A 23,580-nucleotide genomic window follows, 5' to 3' on the forward strand; every position below is an offset into this window, starting at 1 on the left:
TGTTATCGTATGTTTTTGTTGTTAGTATTTATTCCTACTCAACCTCGCGGCTGACTATGTATTCGTGAACACCTGCGGTGAACCGTTTTGTGGGGAGCAGATTTGACAGGTACTAAAGATTAGCTGACTCGGGAGCATTGAGATGAGATCTCGACTTGGACCATAGCTGAAGTCTAGATCACATAGAATAATTTTATCACTTTATTTATTTCCGCTGCGAGTTGTAATATTTTACATTAAGTTTTAGTTGGTTAATTTGTAATAAACATGTATTCACTAAAGTTTTAATTTAAAGTACTTTGGTTTATTGTACTTTGTTATTCACTACCCCGGGTAACCGAGATGGTAACGCTCTCATTTACTTGGGAATGTCTAGCTAAAGGCTCCCGAATAAATGGGGGTGTCACACTTATATCCTCTTTTGGCCGGCCATGTGAAACTTCTTGATACCGTCGTTTTGTATCAAAATTAAATTTACAATTCCAAACTAAAACTATAGCTAGTGATAGTAAGGGTCAAACCACAGAGAGACAAGGTTGATTTTGTTTGCTATTTTTCAGTCTATAGAAGTAACAATTAAAAGGGGGGTTTTGAAATTGGTTGATACTAATGACTAATTGCTTAAATAAGAATTTCAAGATAAAAGGAAGATCGGGAAATTCGGTTCACCATGGCAATGGTCGGGGAATAAGGTAGCGAAAATCCTATAATACGGTCTCAGGGGGTATAAGCAAGCCTTTCGATCTATGCTCAAATTAACCTTGCGGTCTTCTAATTCCCCGAAATTTCTCAAAGCTTTTGCTCAAAGGAAATTCCAATCTAATGATAATTCTAATTACTAATCTTTCAATCTAGTAAAAAGGCTTATCAAAAGACAACAAGATCGATACGGAAGGATTCATGCGAACAAACAATCCTAATTTATGCCATGGCTCACCTCGTTCCCAATCAAAACAATTAGCTACGCATGACTAAAACTAAAACAATTGCTAAATTGATAACAAAGAACAAGATTGACATGATTGAATTTAAATAAAAGACAAAAGACAAGAGATGAATTGCTGGAATTAAATTGGTAAAACAAGAATTGAAATAACAAGAATTAAAAGAAGAGGAAATTTGCATAAAACTTACTAATTGAAAAGATGAACAACGTAATCGAATTCGAGGTTTTCCGTCTCCAAAACTAGATCTAAAAACTGAGTTCTTCAATAATGAAAACCATAACCTAATAACTGCTGCGTTCTATTGATAAAAAGAAGCCAAAAAAATCAATTACAAGTTGGGCTTTTTAAAGTCTAACACGAAGAAATAAATCTCAGCTCGCAGACTGGTCGATCGACCGGTCAGCATGGTCGATCGACTGGTAAATGCAGAACAACAGCTTCTGCTTGACTTCAACGGTCGATCGACTGAAAGGAGTGGTCGATCGACTGGTGGTGCTGTGCAGTGGCTCTTCCTCTCTTCAATTCAGCTCTTCACTCCATTGCACGCATCCCAAGGTGGGTGAATCCGAACTTCCTTCTTCCAAGCTTCCCTGAAGTTGCCTCCGGAGGACAATTTAGGCTTGATTAGCTTACTTCCACTCGTTCCTACAATAAATCATAGAAAATGCAAAGTAAACCGTTTCGGGGGAAATAGTAGCTTAAGGCTAACAAATACGCATGGGAATACGTGCCAAAACCGCAGATAAAGTGTATAGAATATGCCCGTATCAAATCTCCCCAAACCAAACCTTGCTTGTCCCCAAGCAAGCACTATGACCCATATAAAAACTAAATGGAAAGGAGTATATCTCAGAGCTAGCTAGAAGTCAATGCCAAACCCTTTAATGCACATATTCAAGTACTGCAAAGCTTAAATCAAGTGAACGAATTTATGCATATCATGGAATTAAATCGGGCGTTCGACCTTGCAAGACTCATAAATTCGGACTCTCCCGGGTCACTCTTCGCTCAGCAAAGCAAATGGTAAGAATATATGTAAAGGATAGGGAAGAAAGTACAGACTCTCACCTAGACTACGACCGACAAAACATGTATGCTTGACTAGCATGAATAATGATTCTAGTTACCGTACATACGCATAACCACCGTCAAAGACTATTACATGCCGAACTATTGCAAGATTTGGATATGTGAGGTTAAGTGGGAAAGGAAGGGCAAAACAATTATGGAAAAAGTGAAGGTAAGAGCCAAGCTAGTACCTATCCAACCATCAGAAACCGTATCCCGTTCCTCCAACTCAAAATATAAACCATGCCTTTAATGACTAGGCAACACAATATCCCAAACAAACGCCTCTAATTCATGAAGTAGGCACATGAGGCGTGTTCTCTATTCAACCAAATCATTATTATTTTCAAATTCCTCTTTTTTTTTTCTTCTTTCTGTTTTTCTTTTTCATTTTTTTTCCTTTTTCACTTCTCAGATTTTTTTTCTTTTTTTCTTTTTTTTTTTCCTGGAATGGGCAGTCGATCGACCACCCTGTCACAACCAGTGCTCTCTGCCCAGGTATATGTCCTCTCTCTTTTTTTTTCATTTTCTGAATTTTTCTTTCTTTCTATTTTCAGGCTGAAATATTCTCCTTCACTTCTCAAAAATACTCGCTCCAACATTACAAAAGCGAACCAAAACAGCTTAAATCGACAAATTCCTCTACTACTTCCTAGCTTGGCACAATGGTAGGCTAAGTATGGGATGTAGTTGAGGGCAACTGGCAGTTATGGCTTATATTGGAGTTAATGGGGTAAAATGAGAAAGGGGAGGATGCAATAGTTCTCAAAACATGCAATACCGACCACAAACCAATGCGTATAAGCAATAAGCAATCAAAACTCATACATGTGCAAAACATGAAATGAAGGGAGTGCTACTCTCAATCCTAAATTAACCGGTCATGAATGTCACCAGTTATGGGCTCTATATCTCAGAAAGTATAAGTAGTTTGCCAATAAAAATGAGTCAAGTCTAATTACCCGAAATGAATTCCATAACAAAATTTGAGAAATCACTTTTAATTCTTGCTAAACAGCTGTGAAAAGGCAAGGAATGGCATATTTGACTAATAGTGCAAAATCATCATTAATAACCCCAATCCGACTCAACTATATGCAAAAGTAAACGTGATATTTTTGATTTTTATGAATTTTTCAATTTTTTTTTTAAGATTTTTTTTTAAAGGAAGAAAAACAAATGCAAACAGAAATGCACTAAACATGTGACTGAAATGCTATAAAAAACAAATGCAGATGCAAAACAAAAGGCATATGCAAATGCCCTCCCAAACCAAAACGCACAATGCCTTCATTATGCTCAGCAGCAAATCACCAGCAGAAATATGGGAGAATAAAAGCATAACAAAATAAAAGGAAACTAATGAAGAAGGATCGGAAACTCACAAGATACGACCTCCCCAAACCAGCCAAAAACGGGGAGGTCACCAGCATCTAATCACCACCGTCGTACTCCTCACCACTAGACTACCGGACCCCGAGTCGCTCTCCTCATCCGCCTCGGCGGCGGCGGGCTCTCCGGAAGTGGAGGCACCAGCGGAGTAGTAGGAGGGGGTCTTCCGCAGGCCGAGGGTAGCCGCCCACGGGGGGGAACAAAGTAGGAAGGGTGAGTCCAAGCACCCTGTGGGAGCATCCCCCACGGGCTAACTCCTCGTAGACTGGGTACAGGGCTAGAGCCGTGTCTAGCCTGTGCTGGTCAAAGCTCCTGCACAAATCACCAGTACACGTGACATTGCCCTTTGGTTTATGACCGGAGGGACGACCAAAGGTGTGGGTGGTCGAAAAGTGGCCGGGTAGCCAGTGGGAGTAGGAGTGGAGGAAGAGGGTGCCTGCGAAGAGGAGGCACGGGCTCTCCTCGAAGTGCTAGCGGTGGTGGTGCCCGCCCAGATAGGGAGCCTGTAGCTAGGCAAGGGCGGGCGAGCTGCCCCCTGAACAGTGGTGAAGGGCAGGACAGGAGTGTAGCCAAGGACGGGGATGGGGTCACAGATGAAAGAATCGATCTTCCACCGTCTCTGGCTATCGACCCAATAGACAGCTCTTACGTATGCAAGGTCCATGAAACGTAGGTCAGGGTCAATGGGGGCCTCCTCTAGAGGGAAAAGTAAAACTAGACGGTTGGCGATACGTGTCACCAACCCACCACAAGCAATAGTGGTCAAAGTTCCCTCACTAACAGTCTGAAAGTGAGCGGCAGTCAAATAAGCGATATTATAGATACGGGCTATCCGACTTTCAATGTTTAGATAACCCGCCAAGATAGACAGTTCGATGTTATTCACATTATTTGACTCTTTACGGCCAAAAATGGTATTACCCATTAGCCGTAGAAAATAACGAAGAGGGGGCAAATGGACGGAAGTGCCCGTCCTTTTAGGCCCGGGAAAGTCACTGATGCAAGACCACGTGACTCGGTGAACATCAGAGGTATCCGAGGTTCTACCCTCGAAATACAGACCCAAAAATCCAGCAAATTCGGCCAATGTCAGGGAGTAGTTGACATTAAATAGCCGAAAAGAAATGCAAGCTTTATTCGTGTTTTCCGCAAAAGAAACCGAGTCAAAAGCATAGGAAGAAAAGAAATCGAGGTTCAAAACGTAATATGTGAACTCAGTCATGTCCACAAGACCCGTTATACCTGTCCCATTTAGCAGGGACACAACTGACTCATAACAGCCTAATTCCTCCAAAGTAGGTTTGTGAAGGAATCGGGTAGCTGTGACTTTCATTCTCGCAACAAAAAGGGAAAACTTAGCACGCTGAGTAGAATTAGCAAAGATAACCTGCGGATAGTCAGGTAGACTATCCGTGGTAGCCTCTATCATCAGTGGCGTTCCTCGTGGCCGCTTGGCAGCTCCTTGGCTCCACTGCCCTTCGGACATTTGCTGCTTTCCTTTTGTCATCTTTGTTACCTGCAAACAACTCATTAGCAACAAGAATCCCCTAACAGTGTCAATTTAAGAAAACCCGAACAAAATTAGAACTGAAAAGCAATTTAGGGTTTCAAAATTTTTGGGGGGAAACGGCTTTAAACGCCTCCTCGTTGCTATTTAGTGTCGAAAATCAAGGGGGAAAGGGTAGAACAAGCAATTAAAGCACAGAAATGACAAGAAATCAATCCCAAAATCAATTTCCCCAAATCGATTTTTTTTCCGTCTCAATGGAGCAATACTCGAAAATATGGCATGAAACTTCAGCAAAATTCGAATAAAAAGCATGAAAATAGGATTAGAGACATACCTTGAAGATTTACTTGAAGATTAAAGCAAGAAAAGAAGAGATTAAGACGGGATTTGCAGGAAAATCACGAGGTAGAGGAAGGGAAAGGGGTTTTCTTTTTATTTTTCGATTTAGTGAAAGTGAATGAATGAAAGAGGAATGAAGGAATACTCCCCTCTTGAGTTGCATTCTGATCCCGCGAAGTGGTCGATCGACCACTTGACTCGGTCGATAGACCAGTCTTCCATTTACACAGCTTCTGGACTTCCGTGTGGTGGTCGATCGACTATTTAACCCAGTCGATCGACCACTCCCCTATATACAGTAGCTTCTGTTTTCTCCACCTCAGTCGATCGACTGACTTACTGAGTCGATCGACTGCTAGAGCTGGCAATTAGACTTTAATTCGTCAAAAATTCATTTTGCCATCATAATTTCCCGTCTTTCTCTCACAAACATCCAGTAAACCACCTACGCACTTTGCATAAAATAAATTCCTGCAAAAATTATCAAAGCCGCACATATTCCCAAACCAAGAAATTGCAAATTAAAAGAAATTAAAGAATACAAAAAACTCAAAAATGCAAATTAAATGAAATAACAAAATAAAATTCCTAAATTACAATTAATTACAACCCGGGTTGCCTCCCAGTTAGCGCTGGTTTAAGAGGTCCCGCACGACCTTTTTACCTCACTTTGTATCATCTGATAACGGGTCGAAGTACAGTACCTCGACTTTCCCAACATGTGCTTCTGATCCGTGATAATGCTTCACATATTGGCCATTAACCTTGAACCTTTCTCCAGCTAAGGTCTCCAATTCCACTGATCCGAATTTTGTAACTGCTGTGACCGTGTAAGGGCCAGTCCACCTGGATTTCAGCTTACCAGGAAATAAACGGATACGAGCGTTAAAAAGGAGTACCTTATCGCCAATATGGAAATCGCGCTTGATGATTCTCTTATCGTGCCAGCGCTTCGTTTTCTCCTTGTAGATCCTAGCATTGTCATAGGCCAGCAGCCTAAATTCCTCTAGCTCATTCAGCTGTGTCATGCGTTTCTCGCGAGAGAGGTTAGGATCCAAATTCAAATCACATATAGCCCACCAAGACTTACGCTCTAACTCAACAGGCAGATGACATGTCTTACCATAAATCAATCGGTATGGTGACATCCCGATTGGCGTCTTAAACGCAGTTCTATAAGCCCATAAGACATCATCTAACTTAAGACTCCAATCTTTCCGTGATTTAGAAACAACTTTAGCTAAGACTTCTTTCAATTCTCTGTTAGAAACCTCAACCTGACCACTAGTTTGGGGATGATACCCCAAACCTCTACGATGTTGGACACCGAATTTAGTCAATAAAGTACTAAGTTGTTTCTCCTTAAAATGCATTCCCCCATCGCTAATGACAACCCGAGGGACACCAAAACGAGGGAAAATAATCTTTTTAAACAGTTTAATCACGGCTTTTGCATCGCAATGGGGAGTAGCAATAGCTTCCACCCATTTGGATACATAATTTACAGCTACGGGGATATATTTATTACCTTGACTGCTCGGAAAAGGTCCTTGATAATCAATGCCCCAGACATCGAAAATTTCAACCTCAAGAATGCCTACCTGTGGCATCTCATGTCTCTTGGAAATATTCCCTGATCTTTGACAAGCATCGCACTCAGCAACAAAATTGCGACAATCTGCATGCAAAGTTGGCCAATAGAAACCAGATTGGAGTACCTTAGCCACAGTCCTGGACGGACCATGATGACCACCATAAGCAGAAGAGTGGCAAGCCTCTAGGATATCCTTCACCTCCCATTGAGGCACGCATCTCCGGATGAGACCGTGTGCACATTCCTTGAAAACATAAGGATCATCCCAAAAATATTGTCTAGCATCATAAGCAAACCGCTTCTTCTGCTGCCATAAAAGCTCGGGTGGTATCTTACCTGTCACAGCAAAATTAGCAAAATCAGCAAACCACGGAGGTGGATAAGACCCTGAAGTAGTAATAGCTAACAGACTCTCATCAGGAAAAGAATCATTAATAGGCAACGAATCCTCCCTTTCTGTCAGCTGCAGACGAGATAGGTGGCAGCTACCACATTCTCTGCTCCTTTCTTATCTTTGATCTCCAATTCAAACTCCTGCAAAAGGAGTATCCACCTCAAAAGCCTCGGCTTCGCATCTTTCTTAACAAAGAGAGTCTTCAACGCTGCATGGTCAGTATAAACAATAACCTTAGAACCTAACAAATAAGACCGAAATTTGTCTAAGGCAAAAACTACAGCTAGAAACTCCTTCTCAGTGGTAAAATAATTAATTTGAGCCTTGATACGTGCATTTTATATAGTCTTTTTAGCCTATTTTATGCACGCATCTCTATGCTTTTACCGTGGTTTTATGCTACGAAATGCCCCGAATATGCTACTTTGGGTTATTTTGTCTTATTTGCAGGAATGAACCCGAAAGGAGTGAAAACAAGCCTAAAACATGTCCCTACGCATGCATTTAGGAGATGAGTTGAGTCGGAGCTTGGAAAGTACTATTTTGAGATGCGCATTGGAGTAAGGAAGTTAGGCGAGCCAAGAGAGTGCGTCAATTTGCTAGTTCCTGCTTGTAAGAGCCATATCTCGAGTTCTACAACAGATATTCAGGTGATTCCAATTGGAGATGAAAGTTTGTCCTTTTAGCTTTCCAATGCCACCGGAATCACCCTGTTTGACCAAGTAACGAAGAAATGGCAGCCGTTTGAAGTTCAGTGCGCGAAGCAGGAATTACGCGCTGAGAAGTGCTCGATCGAGAACTACTTCTATTCGATCGAGAGCCAATCTGCTCGATCGAGAGCTACCTATTCTTGATCGAGTGATTTAAGGGAAAGAAGTCCTCGATCGAGAGGAATGCTAAGGAATACCACTCGATCGAGTGCCTTAGTTAGTCGATCGAGTGGATTTAGCTGACGGGCTGGGCTTTTTAGGTTTAATTCCGTCATTAGGTTTAATAAGCCCTATTTTCTTATAAATAGGGAGTCATTATGTCGATGTAAACACACATTCTATACCCTCCCTTTCTCTCTGGTTCGAAGACACTTCACTACTCTCTTTTCTCCTCTCTTATTTGTTTCAATACACTGTTACCTTGTTCTCTTATTTCCGGATCATTAAATCAGTAACTTATTTCTTCCCTTTTATTCTTCCTTTTTCTTTTATTGCTTTTATTGTTTCTCCTTTTAGTTGCCATGTCTTATGTTATTAGATTAGCAATTGCTAGTGTAGTACCCCGAGCCATGTGTAGCTAATTTCCCCTAGTATGTTAGGATTAGGGAAGCCGTGGTAGCATGCTTTAATTGTATTAAATAGATTAGCCCTGCGATAAGAATTGTATTAGGCAATTTAATTGTTATCCGGTCGAATGAATGCATGCAGGAGACCATAAATCTAGTTAACCCCGACCTAGATCGAAAGATTGGAAGGGAAGGCTTGCTTAATTACAATAGGGTATTGCAGTGAGGGCGAAAGTTAAGCTGTTTACGCTCTAGGGCGGTTTAAGGACTGAAAGGTGACGACCATAGATCTTCTTATCAATAGTCTAATTGCCTTAATATTCCCGATAGTATAAGATCTGATAGCTGCCACGGTGGACCGACTCCTAGCATACTCTCTTTTCTTCTGTTAATCTCTCTCTTTATTTCTCTTGCTTAGTCTTTAGTTTAGTTAACACAATCAATTCAACCCCCAAATTGTGACATTTAGACAGATAAATAGACAAGTAGATAGTACACCGCCTCCCCGTGGAGATCGACCCTACTTACCGACTTCGTTAGTTGTACTTAGGTATTTTATTTTTGGTACGAAACGACAATATCAAATTTTGGCGCCGTTGCTGGGGAGGCAATCTATTTATTTATTTGTTTAATTTTATCTGTTTGTAGCCTCTGGGGATTTTTCCCTTGAGGCCGTTTTAATCTTTTGTTTAGTCTTTGTTTTGATAGGCCTTACAGGTACTACCTAGACAGTTCTAGGTGAAAGACAGTCAAAGGGAAGGCTTGAGTACCTTTGACCCATCACCGATGTCCCATTATATGGAACAGTAGGTGATCTCTACGGAGATGTGGTTACGCTAAGCACAATGCAGCTGTAGTTGTGCCGCCACATCCGCCCTATCAATGGCCACCGCAACAATATTCCCCTAATATACAAGGAGAAGACATTGCGGAGCTGAAATCCTTGATGGAGGCACTTGCATTCCAAGTGCAAGAATATGTCTCGCGATTTGATGAGCTCGAGTCTGCAGCTTGCTCAATTAGCGGTGAGATGGAGAGAGAAGAGATCGCAGAGTGATATATTTAATGAGAATGCTTGTATCACAAATGCAAGAGAGTGATAGATATATGGACGCTCGAATCCCCGAACTGGAGTCACAAATAGCTCGGTTAGCGGTGAGATGCAAGAAGAAGAGGTTTACCTTCTTTGAGAGCGGTTTTTCTCCTGAGGAAACCATGTTGCCCAATGATGAGGATGACTTCTATGACTCGGACGACGAGTTCCTTTCATATTTCAACGCCCCACGTGAAGATTTCAGCTCTATGCAGGAAGAATCACTCGATCGAGTGACTTATAATGGTCGATCGAGTGAATTTCGAAGACGATCCTCGATCGAGTAATATCCCTTCTCGATCGAGTGACATGCGGGAGGATAGTTCTCGATCGAGTGATGTTGTTACTCGATCGAGTGAGATGCGGGAGGAAGTTGGTCGATCGAGTGATTATTCGCTCGATCGATCGAAATGGCCATTGGGAGCTTTGGTTCGTCATTTTGGTTTGATTTGGATGACGAGTCGACGATGATGAAGGTTACGGTAAACCTCCCTATTCACAAATGTCGGATACACTTGAAGCTGCGATTTACGGGATGGATTCCACTGAGGAGGTTGATGAAGAAGCAGTTGAGACGGTAATTGCTCCTAGCACGGAAGAGGTAATAAACTCTTTTACCTATGATTCCGTGGTCAAGAGCAACCAATCTGAGGTAGTAAACGATAATTTTATTATTGTTTGTTCTAATAGTATTTTGCCTCGTTTAACTCGCTGTTTCTTTCGAGCTATACCCCTCATATGTGGACGCACAAATTAACGATTTTTCACCGTCCTTATCATTATAAAATTGTTAATCTGAATTGGAGCCCTATATTATCGTCAATTGCTCCCGCGCTCCTATATTTTGTGGATAAATTTAGGAGCGCCCATAGGAAATTTGTTAGACTTAAATGTTTACATATCTTTATTTCCTACCTTGCTATTCCACTTTGGTGCTACTTACTTTTTTGTGTAGCACATGCGCAGCTATTTGACAGGTTGCTGCGCGCTTTGAGCTGTTTTGATCGTGATTAATTATAGAGGCTCAAAGAAAAAGAAGGTCGGCGGACTGACTGAAGCTAGCGCTACCCGGGAGGCAACCCGGCGATTTTATTTTACATTTTTATTCTATTTCAGTTGTAATAAATGGTTTTTATACCATAGACTATCTCAGTATGCTTGTCTTGTTAGTTTGCGGGCTGTTTTTCATTGCATTTTGCAGGAATACGCTGAGGATCACTCGATCGAGTACTCTTTGTACTCGATCGAGCACTTCAGTGTTTGCCAAATCCTCTCGATCGAGCAAATATCTACTCGATCGAGTGCCTGCAGAAAGAAAACCATTCGATCGACCACCATCCCAGTCGATCGAGCAGTTTTAGACGCCCACTCTACTCGATTAGCTGCTATTCCTCTTGGTCGAGTGTTATTAACTTGTATTAGCTTCCTGAGACGGTTTTCCGGGCCCTTAGCAACCTCCCATTTCATGGTCGGTTTGGGGAGGTCCCTTTATTCGCGCATTTTGTGAGTTTTTCCGCATTTACTCTCTTTCTCCTTCAGTTTGCATTTCCTTTCCATGTTTTGGTACAATGGGGGCATTGTACAGTTTGGTTTGGGGAGGTTATGCATCCATATCTGTGTCTGCATATTGTCTTTATTGCATTTCTGTTGTCACGTTTAATTTCCGTTTGCATTGTTGTTTATTCTTATTAAAATTCAAAATCTCATAAAAATTAAAAAAATTAGAAAAATTCAAAAAAATTCACGTTTATTTTAGCATATAGGTTGAGTCGGAACAATGATTTCCATGATGAAATTGCACTATATTTGTCTTTTTGCTTAAGCCTTGCATTGAATTAATTATCTTACTAGCTTTGTTTTATTGCATATCTACGAGTTAATGTTTAATTTAGCTGAACATATAGACTTGACCTGAAATTTTGGCAACCTACTTATAATTTCTAAGAATTAGAGCCTTATAAACTGGTGTCATTTATGACCAGTTTCATGTAGGATTGTGAGTAGTTACTCCTTGCATAACATGTTCATCAATTTGCACGTATATGAAATTCAATTGCTTTTTGCCGTCATACATTCGGGTTAGTGGTTGGTGTCACATGCAGGGAGGTGCTTACATTCCCTTTCTTTCATTCTTACCCATTTAACTCCACATTAGCCAAATTTGCCAGTTGACCCTTTAGCTACATCCAAATTTAGCCTGCCTTGTCAAGCTAGTTTAGATTGTTGTTTTGCGGTATATATTTCATTGTATCAAATATTGGCGCATAATCTATTGATTCGGAGTTGGTAATTTATGAAGAAAAGGAGGATGATGAAAAAAAACGTGATGACGTGAAAAAGAAAAAAAAAAAGAAAAAAAAAAAAGAAAAAAAGAAACCGAAAGGAATGAAAAATGAAAAAATAGAAAAGTAAGAAAAAAAAAGATGTTGTTTGGTTGACGGTTTCTACTCCTATGTTCTATCTTATTTCATATGAGGAGTATGTTTGGTTCGGTTTGGTGAGTTTTATGCCAAGTGAAGGGCATGTGCTTATTCCATAATTGAGTTGAGAATTGGATGTTGTCATATGGTTCTGTTTAGGTACTAGCTTGATCACCTATACCTCCACATTCCCATAATTGTTTTGCCTTTTCTTACCCATTGCCTCACTTTACCATATTTTTGTAAGCCCTCGGCTGTGACAGGACCTCGTTCGGTTGGAATGTATGTTCGGTAGCTAGAATTGTCTATCATATTAGTTGCATGCATGCTTATGTGGGTCGTAGTTTAGGTGAGCGACTATTTTTCTTTCTCTCTTACATATATATGTTCACCCTTTGCTTCATGAGAGAAGAGTGACCCGTGAAAGTCCATTGTTAAAGGTCTTGCAAGGTCGACGGTTCAGCTTTATTTATAAACATCCTATAACTCGTTTGCATTTGACTGTCTGCTATAAGTGTTAGTTTGCTCGCATTAAATTGGCTTAAGTGGGCATTTGTAGCTAGCTCTGAGTTATCTTTTTCCGTTCCTTTAGTTGCATTTTAGTTTACTCGGGGACGAGTAAAGGTTTGGTTTGGGGAGATTTGATACGTGCATTTTATATAGTCTTTTTAGCCTATTTTATGCACGCATCTCTATGCTTTTACCGTGGTTTTATGCTACGAAATGCCCCGAATATGCTACTTTGGGTTATTTTGTCTTATTTGCAGGAATGAACCCGAAAGGAGTGAAAACAAGCCTAAAACATGTCCCTACGCATGCATTTAGGAGATGAGTTGAGTCGGAGCTTGGAAAGTACTATTTTGAGATGCGCATTGGAGTAAGGAAGTTAGGCGAGCCAAGAGAGTGCGTCAATTTGCTAGTTCCTGCTTGTAAGAGCCATATCTCGAGTTCTACAACAGATATTCAGGTGATTCCAATTGGAGATGAAAGTTTGTCCTTTTAGCTTTCCAATGCCACCGGAATAACCCTGTTTGACCAAGTAACGAAGAAATGGCAGCCGTTTGAAGTTCAGTGCGCGAAGCAGGAATTACGCGCTGAGAAGTGCTCGATCGAGAACGACTTCTATTCGATCGAGAGCCAATCTGCTCGATCGAGAGCTACCTATTCTTGATCGAGTGATTTAAGGGAAAGAAGTCCTCGATCGAGAGGAATGCTAAGGAATACCACTCGATCGAGTGCCTTAGTTAGTCGATCGAGTGGATTTAGCTGACGGGCTGGGCTTTTTAGGTTTAATTCCGTCATTAGGTTTAATAAGCCCTATTTTCTTATAAATAGGGAGTCATTATGTCGATCCTCATCCAGAGTTTGGCTCGCATAATATATGGCATTCAATGCTTTATTCTTCCGCTGTCCCAAAACTGCACCGACCGCATAATCGCTGGCATCACACATGATCTCAAATGGGAGGTCCCAATCAGGAGGCTGAATGATTGGCGCAGAAACTAGGGCCTCCTTTAACCTGTTAAAAGCGGTAAGGCACTCATGAGTAAATTCAAAGACAGCATCCTTAAGGACCAAATGTGTAAGTGGTTTAGCAATTTTTGAAAAATCCTTAATGAAACGCCGGTAAAAACCAGCGTGACCAAGGAAACTCCTCACTCCTTTAACATTCACGGGAGGAGGTAATTGCTCAATCACCTGCACCTTTGCCTTATCAACATGTATACCTTTATCAGAAATCAGATGCCCTAACACAACTCCCTCATTGACCATAAACTGACACTTTTCCCAGTTTAAAACAAGATGAACATATATACAACGCTGCATGACTTTATCAAGGTTAGCTAAACAACGATCAAAGTCACTACCATAAAGAAATCATCCATGAATACCTCCATAATATTCTCTATATAATCAGAAAAAATCCCCATCATGCACCTCTGTAAGGTAGCAGGGGCGTTACACAATCCGAAAGGCATTCTACGATATGCAAAAACACCCTGTGGATAGGAAAAAGTGGTCTTACTCTGATCGTCCGGATGAATAGGGATCTAAAAGAACCCTGAATATCCGTCTAAAAATGAAAAATTTGTTAGAGGCCGAGTCTTTCAGTCATTTGGTCAACAAAAGGGAGGGGGAAATGGTCTTTCTTGGTGGCGGCATTTAACTGTCTATAATGAATGCACATCCGCCACCCCGTCACTACTCGAGTTGGTATTAATTCATTTTTCTCATTTTTAACCACGGTAGTCCCTCCTTTCTTCGGGACTACCTGAACTGGGCTAACCCACTTGGAGTTGCCAACTGTATAAATAATACCTGCATCGAGTAGTTTCATCACCTCAGCCATAACAACTTCCTGCATCTTCGGGTTCAACTTGCGTTGACCCTGTCTGTAAGGCTTGTGGCCGTCCTCCAGCTCTATCCTGTGCATACAAACATCAGGGCTGATGCCCTTAATGTCATCCAAAGAGTAACCCAAAGCCTTCCTGTTTTTCTTAAGCACACACATCAAAGCAGACAGCTGGTCATCATTAAGCTTAGAGCTAACAATAGTGGTCTTGCTCCGTATCATCTAGAAAAACATACTTAATATTAGGAGGAAGTGGCTTACGCTCTGGCACTTTTACCTCTACAGCACAGACAGAATCAGCTTCAATGGTGTAGCAAGTGTTTACCAAGTTCTCGTTGGCTAGGCTCAAGAGCATCTCATCTTCTTCCTCTGTGAGCTCATAGCTCTCCATTGAGGCTACCAAAGCATCTGGCTCCTCAGCATTCTCCACTGTAGTACCTGCACACTCATCTGAACCGGTTAGATCAGCTAAGGGATCCTTGGCTAAGGATTCCCTCCAATTGTAACTAACAGCCCTGTCAACAATATCAATGGAATAACACGTACCATCGTCAGCAGTTGCCTTGTGAGCAAGACTGAACTCAATGGTGTCATCCCCTACCTCTAAGGTGATGGTTCCGCGTTTGACATCTATTACAGCCCCAGCTATATGTAAAAATGGTCTACCTAAAATAATAGGTATCTGACTGTCCTCTGCAATGTCCAAAACAACGAAATCGACAGGAATAAAAAACTTACCCACTCGAACGGGTACATCCTCTAGAACTCCTATAGGTCTCTGAGTCGATCTATTTGCCATTTGAACGGTAATACCAGTCACCTTAAGTCTACCAATATTTAACCTTTCACAAACAGAATACGGCATGACACTGACACTGGCCCCTAAGTCACAAAGGGCCTTTCCAATTTCGTGGTTACCTATAGTGCAAGGAATTGAAAAACTACCCGGGTCCTTTAATTTAGGTGGTACATTAATTTGCGAAAGAGCATTACATTCTTCCAAAAAAGCAACATTACCATCATCACGAAAATTTCTCTTACGATTTAAAATATCTTTCATAAATTTAGCGTAAGAGGGTACCTGGGTAATTAAATCAGTGAAAGGAACCGTTACCTCGAGATTCTGGACCATCTCCAGAAACCTACCAAACTTACGCTCCAGCTTAGTAGCCTTCAAACGCTCCGGATACGGGATCGCAACACCGCCGTAGGATCTGAACCTTCGGCTTCCGTAGGTTTAAAACCCCACAAATCATCAATGAGTGAAGAATCATGCAAACTAGTTGACGGATTTGCATCTCATCTTTGGGATCTCGATCGATCGATCGATATGAGTGGTCGATCGACCAACTTGGCTGGGCGTGAACAGTTCCTGTTCAGAATTGATTTTCGTCAGGTGACTCAGTCGATCGACTGACAATGTTGGTCGATCGACTTCATGTGCTGGGTGTGAATAGTTTCTGATCAGAAACTATTTTATCTGACGTTGCAGTCGATCGACTGACAATGTTGGTCGATTGACCAGAAGTACTGGCAGTTGAGCTCGTTTTTGCACCAGAAATTAAACTAGCCTCTTCATCATTTTCCGAGTCTCCTCTTGGCTTGTCGGAACCTTCATAAGAGAGGCCACTTCTGAGATTAATGACATTAATCGTTTCAATTGGCCCTTCACATTTGTTTGAAGAATTTGCGACTTGCTTAGCCTCTATATTTTCCAACTGCTTCACAAAATTCTTTGAGGACTCAATCCCGGCTGCTTCCATATTCGCCACTTGAATCAAAAGAGTTTGGACCATTTCTCTCAACTTCGCGGTGTCATCTGAATTATGGATAGGAATTCCAACTCTTTCCTTGGAAGCTTCAGAGGCCTCGAGCCACTCAAGACGGGCAGTAATAGAAGTAATGAGTGTCACGATGGTACTCATTTCATCACTTTGCTTCCGTGAATTCCCACGTGAACTCCCAAACTCAGCTCTATGGAACGCCATTTCCTCAATAGTGTTCCAACCTCTATTCTGACCGGTATTGTTTTGAAACCTACCATTCGCAGCTATGTCCAGGATGACCTTGTAATCATCATATAAAGCATTGTAGAATAAGTTGCAAAGATACCACTGCTGGAAGCCATGATGAGGGACAGCTCGGACCAAACTTTTGAAACGTCCCCATGCTTCACAAAAATCCTCATCAACTCCTTGCTGGAAACTTGTGATTTTTTTTCTCAAGACGTCAGTCTTTGAAAGTGGAAAGTACTTCTTGTAGAAGGCTAATGCTAGAGATGTCCAATCCGTGACTCCAGCTGCTACCCTATCAAGGTAGCGGTAGCAATCTCGCGCCGAATCCTTCAAGGAGTATAAGAACATCAACCCCTTTAATTCAACCTGAGTCACCCCAGCTGGTATAGGTATGGAACAGCAGTAGTCTGTGAAAATTTCCATATGCTTCAAGGGGTCCTCATCTAGTAGACCAACAAATTGATTTCGCTCCACTAAATCGATATAAGAGGAATGAAATTCGAAGTTACCCGTAGTAGGGGTAGGTAACTAGTGCCCCTTTGGAAGATGGTGTTCCTTTGGCTAAAGATTATCATATATTGTAGCCATATTCGCAGAACTGAGAGTACTCAAGCCTTCCTCTCAAAAACCTGTCTTCTAACTGTGCAAAAGCAAAACTAGAAGTAAAGGTAAGCAACGACCTCAAGGAACCAAAGTTCCTTGAGACAAGAAAAATAAACTAAAAATAAAGCAAACAGAATTACACCGTCTCCCCGGCAACGGCGCCAAAATTTGATACCGTCGTTTTGTATCAAAATTAAATTTATAATTCCAAACTAAAATTATAGCTAGTGATAGTAAGGGTCGAACCAAAGAGAGACAAGGTTGATTTTGTTTGCTATTTTTCAGTCTATAGAAGTAACAATTAAAAGGGGGGTTTTGAAATTGGTTGATACTAATGACTAATTGCTTAAATAAGAATTTCAAGATAAAAGGAAGATCGGGAAATTCGGTTAACCATGGCAATGGTCAGGGGAATAAGGTAGCAGAAATGCTATAATACGGACTCAGGGGGTATAAGCAAGCCTTTCGATCTATGCTCAAATTAACCTTGCGGTCTTCTAATTCCCCGAAATTTCTCAAAGCTTTCGCTCAAAGGAAATTCCAATCTAATGATAATTCTAATTACTAATCTTTCAATCTAGTAAAAAGGCTTATCAAAAGACAACAAGATCGATACAGAAGGATTCATGCTAACAAACAATCCTAATTTATGCCATGGCTCACCTCGTTCCCAATCAAAACAATTAGCTACACATGACTAAAACTAAAACAATTTCTAAATTGATAACAAAGAACAAGATTGACATGATTGAATTTAAATAAAAGACAAAAGACAAGAGATGAATTGCTGGAATTAAATTGGTAAAACAAGAATTGAAATAACAAGAATTAAAAGAAGAGGAAATTTGCATAAAACTTACTAATTGAAAAGATGAACAACGTAATCGAATTCGAGGTTTTCCGTCTCCAAAACTAGATCTAATAACTGAGTTCTTCAATAATGAAAAGCATAACCTAATAACTGCTGCGTTCTACTGATAAAAAGATGCCAAAATAATCAATTACAAGTTGGGCTTTTAAAAGTCTAACACGAAGAAATAAATCTCAGCTCGCAGACTGGTCGATCGACCGGTCAGCATGGTCGATCGACTGGTAAATGCAGAACAGCAGCTTCTACTTGACTTCAACGGTCGATCGACTGAAAGGAGTGGTCGATCGACTGGTGGTGTTGTGCAGTGGCTCTTGCTCACTTCAATTCAGCTCTTCACTCCTTTGCACGCATCCCAAGGTGGGTAAATCCGAACTTCCTTCTTCCAAGCTTCCCTGAAGTTGCCTCCGGAGGACGATTTAGGCTTGATTAGCTTACTTCCACTCGTTCCTACAATAAATCATAGAAAATGCAAAGTAAACCGTTTCGGGGGAAATAGTAGCTTAAGGCTAACAAATACGCATGGAAATACGTGCCAAAACCGCAGATAAAGTGTATAGAATATGAACGTATCACTTCTATGGGTGATTAAATAATCAATGTCTTATTAGTTTACCTTCTTGTTTTTTTTATTTGAATTTCAACTTGTGCAAGAACTTTGTGTAAGGTCTTAAGGCCACTTTTGTACCGGCATTTTTAGGGCCGTTTGGACCGTTAGATGCTAGGTTAAATGAATGGTGAGGATTTCTTGGCTTGGTCTATATAAGCAAGGCTCTCCTCATGTAAAATTCTGATTTGATGAATGATAAACACAAGTTAGAAGCGTTGCTTTCTACTAATCTTCTTTGCTTAGTGCAAGAAAACCCTCTTTTGCTTTGTGCTTAGAGTGGAGTGATTCCATTGCTTAGTGCTTGGATCTCTCTTAGGCTTAATCTAGTGGGTTAGTGCTTAGATTAAGTCATATCCCAAGTCAGTCAATTCTAATCATACTTGCAATCCAAAATTCGAGTGTTTCAAATCAGAGCCGCAGTCATAAACAGTCTGTTTGGCTGTTCAAAACGTGTTCTACAGTTTCTGTCCAAAATCTAGTCATTTTATTCACAATTAAACATTCCGTTTAGCAGTTAAAATCGAGTCTTAATCATGAAAAAACCGAGTCTTTAGTGTTTTACTTCACTTTTTGACCTTAGAGTTCATGAATGCCTTCACTTATGATGTGGCTGAGAAGATGGTAGGTTTCCGGTTGATGAACACTAGTTTTTACCTGACCCTGGACCAATTCGCCAATCACCTAAGGCTTTCACGGGCCAAGAAGGGATATCTTAGAGATGTCCATACTGGGTGTGGTGCCAGTTCTACATGCCTTCGTTTACTGGTAGACCTACCCCTACTTCGAGTAACATATTGATTCATGACTTTCAACATGTGACTTTGAAGATGTTTCTCCGAGCCCAAACCTGTTTGCTCTATGGAAGGAAATATGTGAGTAAACTCAACTCACACGAGGTCATGTTGTTGGTTGCTTACCTGAATGAAGCAAAATGATCCACATCAAGCAAGCTTGTACCCGGTTTTGGTCTTTTGACCTACTTGAGGTCCACCTCGAAAACCGTCTAAGAACATGTGGTATATTATGGCCAAGGATCCTTCTATGGAGAGTTTAGAGACTTTTTGCCTAGGACTTTTTGTCTTTGAATGGATTAAAACAAAGGGAAAGGCAAGGGACAAACCGGGTGGACCTCTCCTATCACGGTTTGTTATGCAAAGTACAAAGGTCACTTTCAAGCTTCCTATTTTGGCCAAGACAACTTCTTGAGTCCTTTTTTTCTTGTGCTCTAGCTCTTATATCCTCTTTTGGCCGGCCATGTGAAACTTCTATGGGTGATTAAATAGTCACTGTCTTATTAGTTTACCTTCTTGTTTTTTTATTTGAATTTCAACTTGTGTAAGAACTTTGTGTAAGGCCTTAAGGCCACTTTTGTACCGACATTTCTATGGCCGTTTGGACCGTTAGCTGCTAGGTTAGATGAATCGTGAGGATTGCTTGTGTTGGTCTATAAAAGCAAGGCTCTCCTCATGTAAAATTCCTATTTGATGAATGATAAACACAAGTTAGAAACTTTGCTTTCTACTAATCTTCTTTGCTTAGTGCAAGAAAACCCTCATTTGCTTTGTGCTTAGAGTTGAGTGATTCCATTGCTTAGTGCTTGGATCTCTCTTAGGCTTAATCTAGTGGCTTATTGCTTAGATTAAGTCATATCCCAAGACACTCAATTCTAATCATACTTGCAATCCAAAATTCGAGTGTTTTCCAAATCAGAGCCACAGTCATAAACAATCTGTTTGACTGTTCAATACGTGTTCTAGTATTTCTGTCCAAAATCTAGTCATTTTATTCACAATTAAACAGTCCGTTTAGCAGTTAAAATCGAGTCTTAATCGTGAAAAAACCGAGTCTTGAGTGTTTTACTTCACTTTTTGACCTTAGATTTCATGAGTGCCTTCAGTTATGATGTGGATGAGAAGATGGTAGGTTTCCGGTTGATAAACACTAGTTTTTACCTGACCCTGGACCAATTCGCCAATCACCTGAGGCTTTCGCGGGCCAAGAAGGGATATCTTAGAGATGTCCTTACTGAGTGTGGTGCCAGTGCTACATGCATTCGTTCACTGGTAGACCTACCCCTACTTCGAGTAAAATATTGATTAATGACTTTCAACATGTGACTTTGAAGATCTTAATCCGAGCCCTAACCTGTTTGCTCTATGGCAGGAAATATGTGAGTAAACTCAACTCATACGAGGTCATGTTGTTGGTTGCTTACCTGAATGAAGCAAAATGATCCACATCAAGCAAGCTTGTACCCGATTTTGGTCTTTTGACCTACTTGAGGTCCACCTCGAAAACAATCTATGAACATGCGGTATATTATGGCCTAGGATCCTTCTATGGAGATTTAAAGACTTTTTGCCGAGGACTTTTTGTCTTGGAAAGGATTAAAACAAGGGGAAAGGCAAGGGACAAACCGGGTGGACCTCTCTTGACACGGTTTGCTATGCCAAGTACAAAGGTCACTTTCAAGCTTCCTATTTTGGCCAAGACAACTTCTTGAGTCCTTTTTTTCTTGTGCTCTAGCTCGTATATCTTCTTTTGGCCGGCCATGTGAAACTTCTACGGGTGATTAAATAATCATTGTCTTATTAGTTTACCTTCTTGTTTTTTTATTTGAATTTCAACTTGTGTAAGAACTTTGTGTAAGGCCTTAAGGTCACTTTTGTACCGGCATTTCTAGGGCCGTTTGGACCGTTAGATGCTAGGTTAGATGAATGGTGAGGAATTCTTGGCTTAGTCTATAAAAGCAAGGCTCTCCTCATGTAAAATTCCGATTTGATGAATGATAAACACAAGTTAGAAGCTTTGCTTTCTACAAATCTTCTTTGCTTAGTGCAAGAAAACCCTCATTTGCTTTGTGCTTATAGTGGAGTGATTCTATTGCTTAGTGCTTGGATCTCTCTTAGGCTTAATCTAGTGGGTTAGTGCTTAGATTAAGTCATATCCCAAGTACGTCAATTCTAATCATACTTGCAATCCAAAATTCGAGTGTTTCAAATCAGAGCCGCAGTCATAAACAGTCTGTTTGGCTGTTCAAAACGTGTTCTAGAGTTTCTGTCCAAAATCTAGTCATTTTATTCACAATTAAACATTCCGTTTAACAGTTAAAATCGAGTCTTAATCATGAAAAAACCGAGTCTTTAGTGTTTTACTTCACTTTTTGACCTTAGAGTTCATGAGTGCCTTCACTTATGATGTGGCTGAGAAGATGGTAGGTTTCCGGTTGAGGAACACTAGTTTTTACCTGACCCTAGACCAATTCGCCAATCACCTGAGGCTTTCGCGGGCCAAGAAGGGATATCTTAGAGATGTCCCTACTGGGTGTGGTGCCAGTTCTACATGCCTTCGTTCACTGGTAGACCTACCTCTACTTCGAGTAACATATTGATTAATGACTTTCAACATGTGACTTTGAAGATCTTAATCCGAGCCCTAACCTGTTTGCTCTATGGCAGGAAATATGTGAGTAAACTCAACTCATACGAGGTCATGTTGTTGGTTGCTTACCTGAATGAAGCAAAATGATCCACATCAAGCAAGCTTGTACCCGGTTTTGGTCTTTTGACCTACTTGAGGTCCACCTCGAAAACCGTCTAAGAACATGTGGTATATTATGGCCTAGGATCCTTCTATGGAGAGTTTAGAGACTTTTTGCCTAGGACTTTTTGTCTTGGAAAGGATTAAAACAAGGGGAAAGGCAAGGGACAAACCGGGTGGACCTCTCCTAACACGGTTTGTTATGCCAAGTACAAAGGTCACTTTCAAGCTTCCTATTTTGGCCAAGACAACTTCTTGAGTCCTTTTTTTCTTGTGCTCTAGCTCTTATATCCTCTTTTGGCCGGCCATGTGAAACTTCTATGGGTGATTAAATAATCACTGTCTTATTAGTTTACCTTCTTGTTTTTTATTTTAATTTCAACTTGTGTAAGAACTTTGTGTAAGGCCTTAAGGCCACTTTTGTACCGGCATTTCTATGGCCGTTTGGACCGTTAGCTGCTAGGTTAGATGAATCGTGAGGATTGCTTGTGTTGGTCTATAAAAGCAAGGCTCTCCTCATGTAAAATTCCTATTTGATGAATGATAAACACAAGTTAGAAACTTTGTTTTCTACTAATCTTCTTTGCTTAGTGCAAGAAAACCCTCATTTGCTTTGTGCTTAGAGTTGAGTGATTCCATTGCTTAGTGCTTGGATCTCTCTTAGGCTTAATCTAGTGGCTTATTGCTTAGATTAAGTCATATCCCAAGACACTCAATTCTAATCATACTTGCAATCCAAAATTCGAGTGTTTTCCAAATCAGAGCCACAGTCATAAACAATTTGTTTGACTGTTCAATACGTGTTCTAGTGTTTCTATCCAAAATCTAGTCATTTTATTCACAATTAAACAGTCCGTTTAGCAGTGATCCGGACGATGTCGTCACTCATCCAATCAAACACATTTATAATACTCAACAAACTACTAGTTAGCGGTAAGTCGAGGTCGATCCATGGGACGGTGTGCTTTGGGTTCAAAGTCTATCTATCTCAATTTATGCTAGTGTCACAATTGATGGGGTTTGTAGTTGTGTCTAGACTAATGCAAACAATAAGGTAAAACAAGCAATAAAAGGAAGGATGTAAATAATTGTTAAAAAGTGCTAGGATATCATGGGGGCATAGGGGATTCATGGTGTTGATCATACAAACATGTTCACAATGTTGCAAGCAATTAATGTTGTGGGGGAACCGAGTTGGTTTATGTCTTACGGTTCATAGGAAGAGTTGGGTCCCAGAGCCGAATCGATTAGATTGTACAACACCTACAAGTCGACTTACTTTCCTCCTATTCAACTTCTATGCATGGTCTAACAAGACTCGAGTTGGTTTATATCTTACAAGTCAAGTTGAGTAGATAAGAGATGGTAAAAATGCAAGGATTCATAGGCTTAGCATTTCATCAAACATAACATGTGCATAAAGTTGACATCACAACAAGCAAGCAATTTAATCATGTGAACATATTAGATTAAGCATGAATCAATCCCCATGTTTGTTTCCCTTAATTACCCACTAATCCTAGCTAAGAGACTACTCACTCATTATCAAGTTTAACAT

The 23,580-nt window shown here is 40.6% G+C and overlaps 1 non-coding gene across 1 annotated transcript; it reads left to right on the forward strand.

The window, feature by feature from the left end:
* Window positions 1-16,507: 16,507 nt before the first annotated feature.
* On the forward strand, window positions 16,508-16,614 carry LOC141635263 (small nucleolar RNA R71). Its single transcript, XR_012539962.1, has one exon. It is a non-coding gene; the product is annotated as a small nucleolar RNA R71 (small nucleolar RNA).
* Window positions 16,615-23,580: the final 6,966 nt, after the last annotated feature.

Source organism: Silene latifolia, chromosome Y (assembly GCF_048544455.1).
Source record: "Silene latifolia isolate original U9 population chromosome Y, ASM4854445v1, whole genome shotgun sequence".
NCBI classification, from domain to species: Eukaryota; Viridiplantae; Streptophyta; class Magnoliopsida; order Caryophyllales; family Caryophyllaceae; genus Silene; species Silene latifolia.